The sequence below is a fragment of the Pelodiscus sinensis genome, chromosome 1, assembly GCF_052426305.1.
Source record: "Pelodiscus sinensis isolate ZL-2025 chromosome 1, ASM5242630v1, whole genome shotgun sequence".
In the NCBI taxonomy this organism is placed as follows: Eukaryota; Metazoa; Chordata; order Testudines; family Trionychidae; genus Pelodiscus; species Pelodiscus sinensis.
The window spans coordinates 156,356,425-156,368,598 of NC_143052.1; the positions used below are offsets into that span (position 1 = coordinate 156,356,425).

A 12,174-nucleotide genomic window follows, 5' to 3' on the forward strand; every position below is an offset into this window, starting at 1 on the left:
CTTTGTTCACGAATTACCTAAAATTGTGACAATGCTCTTATCTCACTGAATCCATTGACCTACAGTTCACTCCCTTGATAGCAGATATATCAGTTTTAACAGACAATATGCTACGGCAGGGGTTCTCAAACTTCATTGCACTGTGATTCCTTGCCTGTGGCCCGAGCAAGTCTAACACCAGTCCTGGCAACTCAATGGGGTCAAGACCAACTTTGGGGTCCCGACTCTCAGTTTGAGAACCTCTACAGACAGTACAGTAATGAAAAGGATTAGGAAGAGATTTAGTGGGTGATGTCAGCCAAAAGTTTCATTATTGGAATACCAGCTGAGAAATTGCTTTCTTAAAATTTGAATAGAAACATTTGATTATTAAAAAGATTTGTTACAAGTTATGTAAATATGTTTCAATCAGCTTTATGCTGATTAGTTTGGTCAATTAACAATTAATTGTGGTACAAAAGTATCCTGAAATTATTTTAAAGGCTTTCTTATTGTTAATTGTAAACAAAATTGTAAAAAAAATTCTAGTGGGTGGAAAACATCTTTTCCACATTAAAAATTTATTCACATAAATTCTTGTATAATTCATCTAATATGTCATCACAGGAAATCTGTATGTAAGGCAACACAAATAACTCAAGTATTCATCTCCTAATAAGCAGTTAATAAAACAAGTGGCTATATCTTTATTTATAGATACAAGAAAATGAGAACAGAAGTAGAAACCTCCCTGATCCTTTATTACAGATACCAGAACTGGAACAGAGTCAGCAAAAGTTCTCCCCCACCCGGCACAGTATATGCACACCCTAAGAGACCTTAAGTTAAGTGCAATAGACTTCAGCCCTACAGTAAGAAAAACTACATGGAACAAGAGGCACCTTAGCTCATGTTGCCCTAGACAACATTGCACAAAAGTCTGGAACTGGGAGACCAAAAAAAAGGGGGGGGGGTGTCAGAATTGAACTGAAGTAAATCTTACATTTTAACTCAAACATTTCTCCAAAAAGAGAATCCAGTATGAACAATGGACTTGTCCAAAAGCCACAAAACAAGCACTGATTCACGCTTGGTATTCTAGTGAGCAATATCTCCAATTCCATTTGAACCTGGATCCTGCATTCATAGTGCATTTTTCTTAACGAAGCTCAATTACTTATCATGAGCCCTAATACATCAGAGTGTGTATGTTTTGGGGAAGAGAGGAAGTTCCTCCAAAAAAAAAAAAAAAAACTGAGTAAAATACTACCATTAAAAAGTTTCCTCAACAGTGAAATAATATCCTTAGCTTTCCCACTTTGGGCATTAAATTTGCAATTCCTTGCAGATCATTTTACAACTTAAAGCCAGTTTTCAGTTTTACACCCTATATGAACTATCCATTTACCTGGGCCATTACAATAAGCAGAAGAGCAATATAGCTGTATTATTTTTTTGTTCTCCATCTTTCGATCCTTCCAAGAGCAAAATATATCCTTTTATGATATGCTGAATTTCCAGTCTACAACTCAAGAGTTTGGCCTCCATCTAGTTTCTACTCTTTCATTAAATTAGGGGTGAGGAATCTTTTTTGGATCCAGGGCCACACAAAAAACCTTCACTGATGTGGTGCCCAACAGAAAGACACTCCTCACATTCCCCTCGCAAACCAGAGGGTTCCAGCCTAGTAGACTGTGTGCTCCAGCCCCATGATGGAGCAATTGGAGGCCTGTAGCACCAGCACAGGCTCCCCAATGGGGGGGGCGGGTCATGAGCCCCAGGCGCCAGCCCCAGGCCTGAGGTTCCCCACCCCTGCATTAAATACTGAAAACTTTTATTTATATCTTTAATTGTTTCATATGCTCCTCAAAAAAAGGGCCTAACCCATGTTTAGAGAGTTAAAAAGTCCCTCAAAATACCCTGAAAGACTTCAGATTTTAAAAATTGCAAACTTCTAACCAGTTCTAACACGGGGCTTCTGTGTTTCCTGTGCAATTCATCTCGATTTCCAATTTGGAGAATTTGTGGAGATACTCACTGATCTACAGACCTCATCCACATTAATAAATAGACAGCTCTCAGAAGCCAATTAGTAACTGTTTCTGCCTTTAGTATAGGCACAGGTAGGGAATTGTCCTAATTATATAAAAATGTTTTCTCCCTAGTCACATTGATTGTGTGCGCTGTCATTCGATATCTTGCTTGGAGAGTTATATTCTGATTTATTTCAGAACTCTACTCACAATCCAGCTATAAGTTTACTTGTGCAGTTAGTCATTGATATCTTAGTCTGAACACATGCTAATAAAATCAGGAGCTTTTTCCTCCTGATTCCAGAGTAGTAGTATTACTAGAGAAGTGATGTCTCTAGAGTACAAGCAACACAATCTTATAAGAAACATTTTTCAACAATCAGATGTTTAAAATACCTTGGCTATGGGGAAAACAAGGACTTTCTGTACATTGACAAACCTTCCATCAAAACCTTTGCCTTTGATCCATTGAAGTGGGCATGAATGTCGGGTCCCCAAGAACTGTTCTCTTTTCCACCACAGTCTAGCCACAGCTCTGTAAAAACACTACTAATGCTGTTACCCTAATGAACAGCTTTCCATCTTCGCAATAGCAAGGCCAGGAAAACCAATGCAACAAAAACATTCATGTGATACAAAGGCAGTGTATAAATTCAACCACAAATTCCACATAAACAGACTCAAGTTTCTGCAATTTGCTGTTTTTAAGTTAAATGAAAGGAATTTGCTCAAAACATATTAACTTTAAATAAACAACCTGTTTCTCTAAAAGATTTCAAATATTAGCACTCTCATTCATGCTGGCTCTGTGTTTTCTTATAGTTCCAATGGTTAATTATAATTGCTTTGATTAATAGTGTGCCATCAGCTACCTTTTTTTTTTTTTTAAGTGTTCACAACATAAAACTTAAATCTCTTTCCAGTTTGAAATTTTATTCTATAGAGACTGAGGCCAGAAACACACAGATTATTTTAAAATAGCTATTTTTAGTGAAGGTTAAACATACAAAGCAGAGAATGGCACAATCCCAACCATTCAAAAACCAGGAGTGGAAAAATAAAGGGGATTTTTTTTTAGAGAGAGACCTCATTGTTTTTCTCCAGCGTTTTGATTTGTTTCAGCTTTTAGGGAGAAGGCCCACCCCCAATCTGTATAACCAGCTCAGTTTGAAAACTTAAATATGTTTGCCAAGTGAAGGGGACTCTTTCTGTACTCACCCGTTGCATGAGGATTTACCACTCATGCTCTCTCTAGCCCACCCCACCCCCCTCATCAACTAGACTAGGCATCTGCCTCACATTCACTTGCCAACTATTTCGCCCCAGCTCCCTGCCTATCACATTCTCCCTTCCTGTTCATTTTGGCCCATTTTCTATAGACCTCCCCATGTTTCCCCTGCTCCTGTTATGGCAACTAAGGCACCACTATCTCCACAAGAACAGCCCAACTTCAGCCCCATTAAAACAACAGGATATGGCAGACATCTTTGCTGAGGTGCCTCCCTGTCACCTCCACCCTTTGCATGAATGCAGCTGGCATGTTCCTTAAGGCCTCAGGAGGCCAGTCCCATTGACAGCAATGGAAGCCAGCAGCCATTCTGGACAAGGGCAAGCCAGAGGGCAGGAAGTTATTAAAAACTATCCTACCACCCACAACAAAAGGCTCAGCACTCACAAGTGGGCATCACTAGAAATAACAGCCAAAGTTCAGAGCGTCTGTTCTCCTCAAGGGGCATGCAGAGATCAGCACAGATGGCCTTTCCACTTCTTCTAGAACAGGGGTAGGCAATTTTTTTTGGGGGGGGGGCACTCCCAAGATTTTGGAAAGTGGTCAAGGACAGCATTTTTCTATGGATGGGATGTGGGGCTTGGAACAGAGGTTGGGTGCAGAAGGGAGCTCAGACTAGGGGATCTGGGAGAGCAGGAGAAGCTGTGGGGCCTGAGAGGGGAATCTGAGAGAAGGAGGAAGTTGTGAGCTGATTGGGGTGCAGGAGTGAATTGTGACCTGAGGGAGAGGCATAGCAGGAGGAAGAGTCTGGAAGGGAACTGTGATCCGGGACAAGTTTTATGTGCAGAGGATTTGGGTCGTGACCTGAGAAGAGGGAGGGCTGAAGACAGGCTCTAGCCAGGAGTCACTTACCTTGGTGGCTCCTGACCAGCAGCCCAACACAGTCACAGAGACAGGCGCCCTCCTGCAACAGCCTCAGGCTGCTCAGAGCCACAGGCACGTGAGGGGGGGAGGGGAGAGAGATTTTGCACATGCCTCAACCAAACTTTCTTGCTCCCCACCCTGGTCATCTGGGGCCTAGAGGGAATTGCCAGCCATTTAAAACAGCCTCAAGGGTCTCAGCCCACCCCTTTTCTAGACGGTTCCTGCCCTCCCCCTTGCCATCAGATCCAACCTCTCTTCATGTTCTTCTCCACGCCCACACTCAGATGACAGCTCTGGCTGCTTCATTTCCCCATGAACGCTCCCCCCAGCAAGCAGACAGTGCTAAACTCCACACTGAGAAAACACCTCTCAACTGCTGCTGCAAACTCCCCACCCCCAGACTCTTGCCTGCATGAAAGAGGGGCTGGGCTGCCTCTGCTTGGAGTCCAAAACCAGTCCTTCTTCTCCATGTCCACAATCTCCCCCCTTGCTGTCCCTCATTAGAAGCTTTTCCTTTAGGCCTTTATATAATCCCCAAAATGTTGGGTCCCTTTAGAGCCTTCTTTTTAAAAGAAAGGCAACACAGACGTCTAACACACAGGAGCTATAGCAGAGTGCAGGAGCTAGTCCTGTATTTCCAGAAACTGAAAATAACTAAATTCAATGCATAGCCCTGCATTGCCTAGGACATGAAGGCACCACTCCAGTAGCACCTCCTTTGCCAAACAGGGTGTTCCAGTGGGTTATATTAGCACCCTGGACATTCCCAGACCAAGCCCTCATGCAGCTTTGTTACTGAATAGTCTGCTGAAAAACTGCTTTAACAAACGAACCAAAAAAACCCACATTAGAAATATATGTATGTTACAGTAATTCAGCATTTCCACCCCTCTCTTTGTGAGCTACTCAGTGCACACATTAAAGGTGAACATATATAATTCCCTCCAAGAACGAGAAAAGAACTAGTAACAAACCCAAAAGGTGTAGAACACTCACCAGCAGGCTAGAGAACAAGCACTTACAACATGGCTGCTGTAGGATTGCAGCTGTATGCTGGTTCTAACCGATTAAAGGAGCCAGCTGCAGAAAGGCATGTAGGGGGAACAATATGTTTTGAGGAAACAGTAGCACCTAGGTAGTAAGGAGAACTGGTAGTTTTTACCAGGAAAGTGTTGCTGAAGTTTGTGGTAACTTAGTAAGTAACTTCTGTTGTTCTATTTGCCCTGAAGTATTTTTTAATATTTATATGCCTTGTACAGTCCTGGGGTGAAGTGAAATTCACCTAAGGTGGTGATGATCTGCTTTTGTACCTTGTATGGCAGAAATGGGAGATAAGGAAAATAACTTTTTTTCCCTTCTCCTTTTATACTGGGGATTGGAAAATTGCTAAGGGACGTGTTATAATATATTTTAAGCCTACATGGAAAATAAGAAAGATGTTAGCAATGTTGCCAGTTTTTGTGCTTTATTGCTTCTTAAGATTTCTTGATTCATGTATTCAAACTTTTGGATTTTCTCTTATGCACACTGGCTGCCATTTCCAGGGTACGGAAGCTAAATGATTGCTCTTTTCTGTAGTCTTGCCTACCCCTACTGAACATAACTGCAAACTCCCATTATTTACATTGTGATTGAAGCCAGGTGGTAGTTGAGCTGTTGTTTATTGCTTAGTGTCTAATGGGCTGGACAGGAGCCTGTGAGTGTGGGGAAAACAGAACAGTATTGAAAGTAAGTAGTAGAAGGAAGTGGGTGCATGAGCAAACATAATATAGGACAGTGTTTCCCAACCAGTGGTACGAGTACCCTTAGGGGTACTTGAGAGAAGTCGGGGGGGGGGGGGAATGCCAACACAACTGAAATTTGGAGAAAACTGAATTTTTGTTTTAAATTTTACAGCGCTTTATTATTTTTGTACTTTTTACACCCAAAACTTTAATTGCCCACCTGGCTATGATTAAGTTGTTTAAACAAATGAGTTGCAATGGTAGGAAAAAAATTGTCTCTGTTGCATAAATTGCTGGTTTCGTCCCCTTGGAGGCTAGTCTGATTTACCCCAAGAAGAGAGTCACACTTTCAGGCTGGGTCCAACTCAAGTTTATTGGTTGCAACCAAGGTACGGCTAAGGAACTCAATGTTCAAAGCAGAGCCGACCCCCAACATCTCATAGGCAGGGGTTTTTATAGGGTTAACATCCTTCCTGGTTTAGGTGCCTTAACATGATAGGTTACTTCATCTTTGACATTTAGCATTCCTATAGGTCAGGTTAATTTTCCAAATGAGGTTAAATACAGTGCCTACTTGCTGACTTTGCGGTTACAACTGTGTTACATTCATTCACTTTTGCTGAACAATGGGCAAGCCATACTTCCCTTTTTCCTTTCCTGCTTGAGCCGGTCACAAGTTTAAAGGATGTGGAATCTATCCATATCTCCACTTAACAGAAGACTGGTTTCACTTCCCCTCGTCTCCTTATTATAAGTTATTACCTGTGACAGGCCTTGACCTTTGTCATGTCTTACTCCTATACAAATAGCAAATATATCTAAGCATTAGCAATGTATGTATATTGTACGTGCCCCTCATAGGGGAATCAATAGCTCCGGGGGATTTGACTTCCCTTTTACACATCATCTCTGAAAACTGTAGGTACTAGGGGTACTTAGTTTTTTTTTTTTTTTTTTAAAGGGTTACTTATTAAAAAAGGTTGAGGAAAAACTGGTATTGGATACTGGGGAAAGGCGAAAAAATGGTGAATGTTTTTCAAAAGGAAATGAGTTAGAAGAAGAATTTAGAAGTAGACTAGGAAGAGAAATAAGAAAGCAAAGGGGGATAGTGATAGATGGGGAGCTTTCACAGAACAGGATAAGAGGAGTGTCTTTCTGAGTACCTAGTAGGGATGGGAAGCCTCTGTTTTGCCTGTGCATTTCAAGTTTCATTTTGAGCCTCAAATGCTCTTGTACAAGTCAAGATTTGTCAGCTTCTAACCCTAAAACGCTAATATACCTAGCTCAAATGTGTTTTAATTATGTTAAAATGGAGATACGCCCTAAAAGAGTCACTGAAAATAGATGACCCAATATATAAATGGTGCTGTCTATTTATTTAGTAGATTGTAACCGCTCCTACTAGAAGGGAAACAAACTCATTAGATACATAAAACTGGACTTTTAAAAATCAAACTAAAAGACTTACCTGGTATGGCTCAGGTCATTCAGGGCAGGGGGTTGGAAGTGTGAGGGGGCAAGAGTTAAGGTCGCAGGGGTGAGGAGAGGCTTGGGGTGAGGACAGGGGTTGGGAGGTGTAGGGGAGGCTTGGATAAGGCAGTGGAGGGTTTAGAGGATGGGGAGAAGCAGCCACCAGTTTCTGCCTGGGGTGGGGGAGAGTGTCAGCATATTGGCCCTCCACCAGCTTCTCCCCGGGGATGGGACCCTCACAGGCCACCTACCAGAGTCTCAGAAGGGAGTGGGGGTGGGGCTCAAGCAGGCCACTCTCTAGCTTCTCCCTGAGGGCAGGGAGCCATCTGGCACATTTGGTGGCTGCTTCCTGGAGGTAGCCCCAGTGTGGTGTGGGACTGTCACCTGGGTACAGCAAAGAGGGGTGGGGGATGCGCAGTGGCCAACAGCTGCTACCTGAAGCAGGTTGCAGTGGCAAGGACCATTCTGCCAGCCAGCGGCTGCTCCCAGGGTTGGGGTGCTTGCTGTCCTCCTGTGGTCATTTGCGAGTATGATTGTCCCTGCTATCACACCCTTCCCTTTTGACGTGAAACAATTGAATTCCATGCATGTGCCATTCTCCTGGCACAACCAAAACCTTATCTTGCTTTAAATTATGATAAGAAGAAGATACATATCAAGTATGGTGGTCCTAGATCTTACTGTTTAGGAGGAGTTCTTGAACAAATGGACTCTCACATAGATACACAAATTTCTAAAATATGTACAGGTTGAACCTCCCAAATCCGGGACTCTCAGGTCCAGCAACATCCATGGTCTGGCAGGGCCATGGATGGTGCTGGATCAAAGAGACCCGAGGTGGGAGCAGAAGCCAGATGAGAGAACATGGAGGAAGGGGGGAGAGAGCTGCAACTGGGACAGCAGTAGCTGGGTCAGGGGGCAGCTCCCAGTATCAATGAGGCTAGGCAGGGACCAAGAACCCACTGCCCTAGTCAGGGAACCCCCAGGTGTAATGGGATTGCTGGCTGCAGGCAGCCTGGCTGGAGGCAGCAAGGCTGGCAGTGGCTGGATGGCCATGGCTGGGAACTCCAGAAAAGCCCAGTGGCAGTGAGGCCAGGGTGACTGGGCAGCCCCAGTGGGGAATCCCCCTTCTGAAATTGGGGATGGCAATGGTGGGCATCCCCATCAGGGGAAACTCAGGGAATCTCCAGCAGCAGCAGGGCTGGCCCTAGCAGCAGGGCAGAGTGGCCACGTGGCCCCTACCAGGAAACCCCCAGAGGCAGCAGGGCCAACAGCAGCCAAGCAGTCCTGGCCAGGCACCTTGGGGCAGTGTGCTGGCATCAGGGTGGGGAGCCCATGCTGGGTCAGCATTAGTGGGGCCTGCAGGAGGGCAAGGAGCCCCAAGAGAGCAGCCCAGGAGCAGGGCAGACAAGGGAGCATTGACCTCCTCTGGTCTGGCAAACTCCCTGGTTTGGGACAGCTCAGGTCCTGAGGGTGCTGGTCCAGGGAGGTTCAACCTGGAGTAAGATTATTCCGAATAATACATATGCTGTGGGAAAAGTAAGTGCCACAACACAGTAAATTATGTTGTGCATTGTATATTTCAAAGGGTATGTATTTATTTTAAAACCTTCCTCTCTAAAAATTAGTTTGGTGTAATTTCCTTTGTGAGGAAAAATCTTTTCTTCTTTCCAATAAAATTATTGTTACTAGGCAAAAGATTTAAAAAAAAAAAGGCAAGGAAATTAAAATATTGCTGTAACCAATCTTGTGGTCCTGTCAAGGCTTTACTTGGCTGCTGAGGAGGGAAGATAAAAGTCTTGTATTTCTCTGCAGCAATTCGTGTTTGCAATTTATAAACTCCACTGACAGTCTGTGAAGATAGCCCAGTACAGTTGTTAACTTAAAGTTACAAGCTGCAGTACAAACCAAGGGCCTCTTAAGATAAAGCTATAAATAGTTGTAATGGTGAAGGTTGGCAAGCCAAGTGGTCTTCCTTCTCGGAATAATCTCATTGGGAATTATTTTTGTCAGAACAAATGCAGACACAAATTAGGGGCCCTCTTCTATGTTGATGAGATATTTAAAAGGCCTCGGATCAGTGGGTTCAGCTTTTGTACAGAAAGCCTTGGATTATCTGGTATAAAACTGAAATGCTGAATTTCCTGGCTTTTGTCGTAACCTTACTGTAATGTAATCTTCAAAAAGGAATGCATGTGAAAGTTGCCATGCTGAAGAGATTAATGCTGGAGTTGGGAAGAATTTCAACCAGTATTCTTGGGAAATGTCCATTCTCTTCAAGAAATCTAAGTAAAGTTAACACTTCTTCTCCATTAAAAGGTGTTGTTGGAATTTTAAGAATAGTAATTGAAATCTCTCCGTTGTTTCTCTGAAAATGTGTTCAGAATTTAACTTCTTTTGTGCCTGCTCCTCTTTCACTTTCCCTAGCAGTGGTCTATATTTAGCACTGCATCATCATTATAGTTGTCTTTGTACAAACCATTTGGAAGAGTGGCACTCAGTTTCATAAGCTGTCTTCAGGGGTGGCATAAAACAACTTACTTGAAGAGGGCTAGGATTTGCTTTGCCTACCAAACATTTTCACTTTTGACATGGATACACATAGCAGCAGCAAAGAACTATTTTTCCTAGGACTGTTTTTTTGTTTTTTTGTTTTTATCGTGAAAAATGTAAAAAACAACTAATAGTCTAGTAGCACCTTAAATACTAATAAAACATGTAGCTGGTATCATGAGCTTTCATGGGCACAAGGAGAACGCGCGGGGGGGCTGGCAGGTGGGGGCAGGGCCCACTCTAGGCAGAGCCGGGGGAGAAACCCAGCTCCAAATATTGCTGGAGCAGGACCCCGACTCTAAATAGTAACTCATCGCCCATGGCACCCGGCACACTTCTGGGTTCAGGGCGCGGGGAATCGGTCGAATCGGCCTAAAGCCGGCCCTGGGCGCAACCCCCTTCTTCAGATGACAGGTGTATTAGAAGTCCAGATCCAAGAATAAATAAGGGGAGGAGAGAAAAAAGGCAGGGGGGGAAGGAGGGGAAAAAATAGAGAGAGTGAGTAGATGGTTCAAATAGTTGCAAGAGGATGATAACAATTAGCACCTCCATTGTTTGGTTGATAGTTTAAGTCATAGGGTGTGGAAGGTAGTGTGAAGCAAAATGCAGGACAATGTAGCACTTTAGCCAACTGATGTCCTTGTTCATACTATTTGCATAAGAATTAAACTTGTAAATGAAGTAAGTTCCAGTCCTTCTCTGTGTATTTGCCTTGTGGATTTGGCCTGAAACAAACCGGTGACTTGTTTTTATCATGTTATAGCAGAGAGACTGCTGTCAGAGGAGATCTGCATAGAGTAGCCTTTTTGATACCAGTTGTTTTGGTGATACCTTGAAACCTAAGTTTTAGTGGAGGCTACAGAGTTGCCTTCAGTCTGCCAATTCTCATTATAGAATTTAAGGAGTGGCAATACTAAAAACACACACAAATCTACAAACTGCAAATAATTCATTCCACCCATGCATAGTGAATAAACTATCAAATGTTACAGCTAATAAAGTCAATATTGTGGTTTTGTACATCAGTGAATAGCTAGCATCTGTAGCACAGCTGGACATACTTGATCTGTTACACTTTTGATTTACAGTTTTAAGAAAAGCTATGTGCAGTAATGTCTTTTACTTGCAAATACACACCTAGGGAACAGATTAATTATATGCACAAATGGCCAGCTTTGTGTCTGCCCATTTTTTAATCTACTTCTGCCTGCACAAAACCAACTGGATGCCCAAATGTGTGCACATAGTTCTAAAAACCATACCAAAATATAATAAGGTAGATTTAACTATTCTAAGAACACAGCAAGATACCAAGTGAACTCTGCTAAAATTTCATGTTTGATCAAGCTAACAGATTCAGACCAGTTTTTGTGTGGCTTAATACCTTGCATAAATGGCATACGCTTTCAGACACAAAGTACCTAACCAAATGTCATTTTACAGCTGCATTTTGATAAATTATTTTTCCATCTTGAGGGCAAAAGCACCAGAGAAGGCAGTGGGAGACCTGGGTTTTTGTGTCACCTTTCTATGGTTTTGGGCCAGGTCCACCAACGGTAGGGATGTAAAATCATGTTTAATTGGTTTACTGGTTTAATTGGTTTACTGGTTTAATTGATTAACCAATTAAAGGGTGAGCAAGCTGGAGAGGAGGAGAAGCCCCCCCCCCCCCCAAAGTAGTCTCTGCCTGAGGCCAGTGGGGAGCTGCTCTATCACCCACCATTTAACCAGTTAATCTTTAATATCCCTCGCTGATGAGGGAGGGCAAATAGGGCAATTGACCTAGAAATTCAAAGGGACCTCGAGCTCCCTTGTGGGCCCTTTTGAATTGCTGTGGGAATGCTGCTCTGTGCAGCTCTGAGGGCTGCAGGGATCACGCCGCAGTCTGGGTGATGTTAAGGGCTGACTGCCCTTGGCCTAGACCCTTCTGGGGGTATGGTGTGAAGGAGCCCACACACACCTTGCCCCAGGGCCCACAGTGGCTGTCAGCCACGCTGTTTTGTGCATGTAATTTGTACTTGCTGTTCCTCAGTTCTTCCATCTGTATGTAAAATGTGAATATTAATACTATATACCTTGTAAAAATGATTTAATAACTTACTACTAAATAAATGTTATGGTTCGTCCCCTGTTTCATTATGGCAGCTACACTACTGGACTTCATCTTAGTTTCTGAAATGTGTGCTTCATGCTATATTTAAAGTTCTACATGGAGTAAAGCTTATTCCTCCCAACACATTACATTTTAAGGTGACCCCAGTAG

General features: G+C 43.1%; 1 long non-coding RNA gene across 1 annotated transcript in view; it reads left to right on the forward strand.

The window, feature by feature from the left end:
* Window positions 1–5,191: 5,191 nt before the first annotated feature.
* The window catches only part of LOC112547035 (uncharacterized), a 64,081-nt gene continuing 57,098 nt past the window's right edge, over window positions 5,192–12,174 (forward strand). Inside the window, exon 1 of the long non-coding RNA XR_003090779.3 lies at window positions 5,192–5,359. This is a non-coding gene — a long non-coding RNA (uncharacterized LOC112547035). The remainder of the gene's footprint in view (window positions 5,360–12,174) is intronic.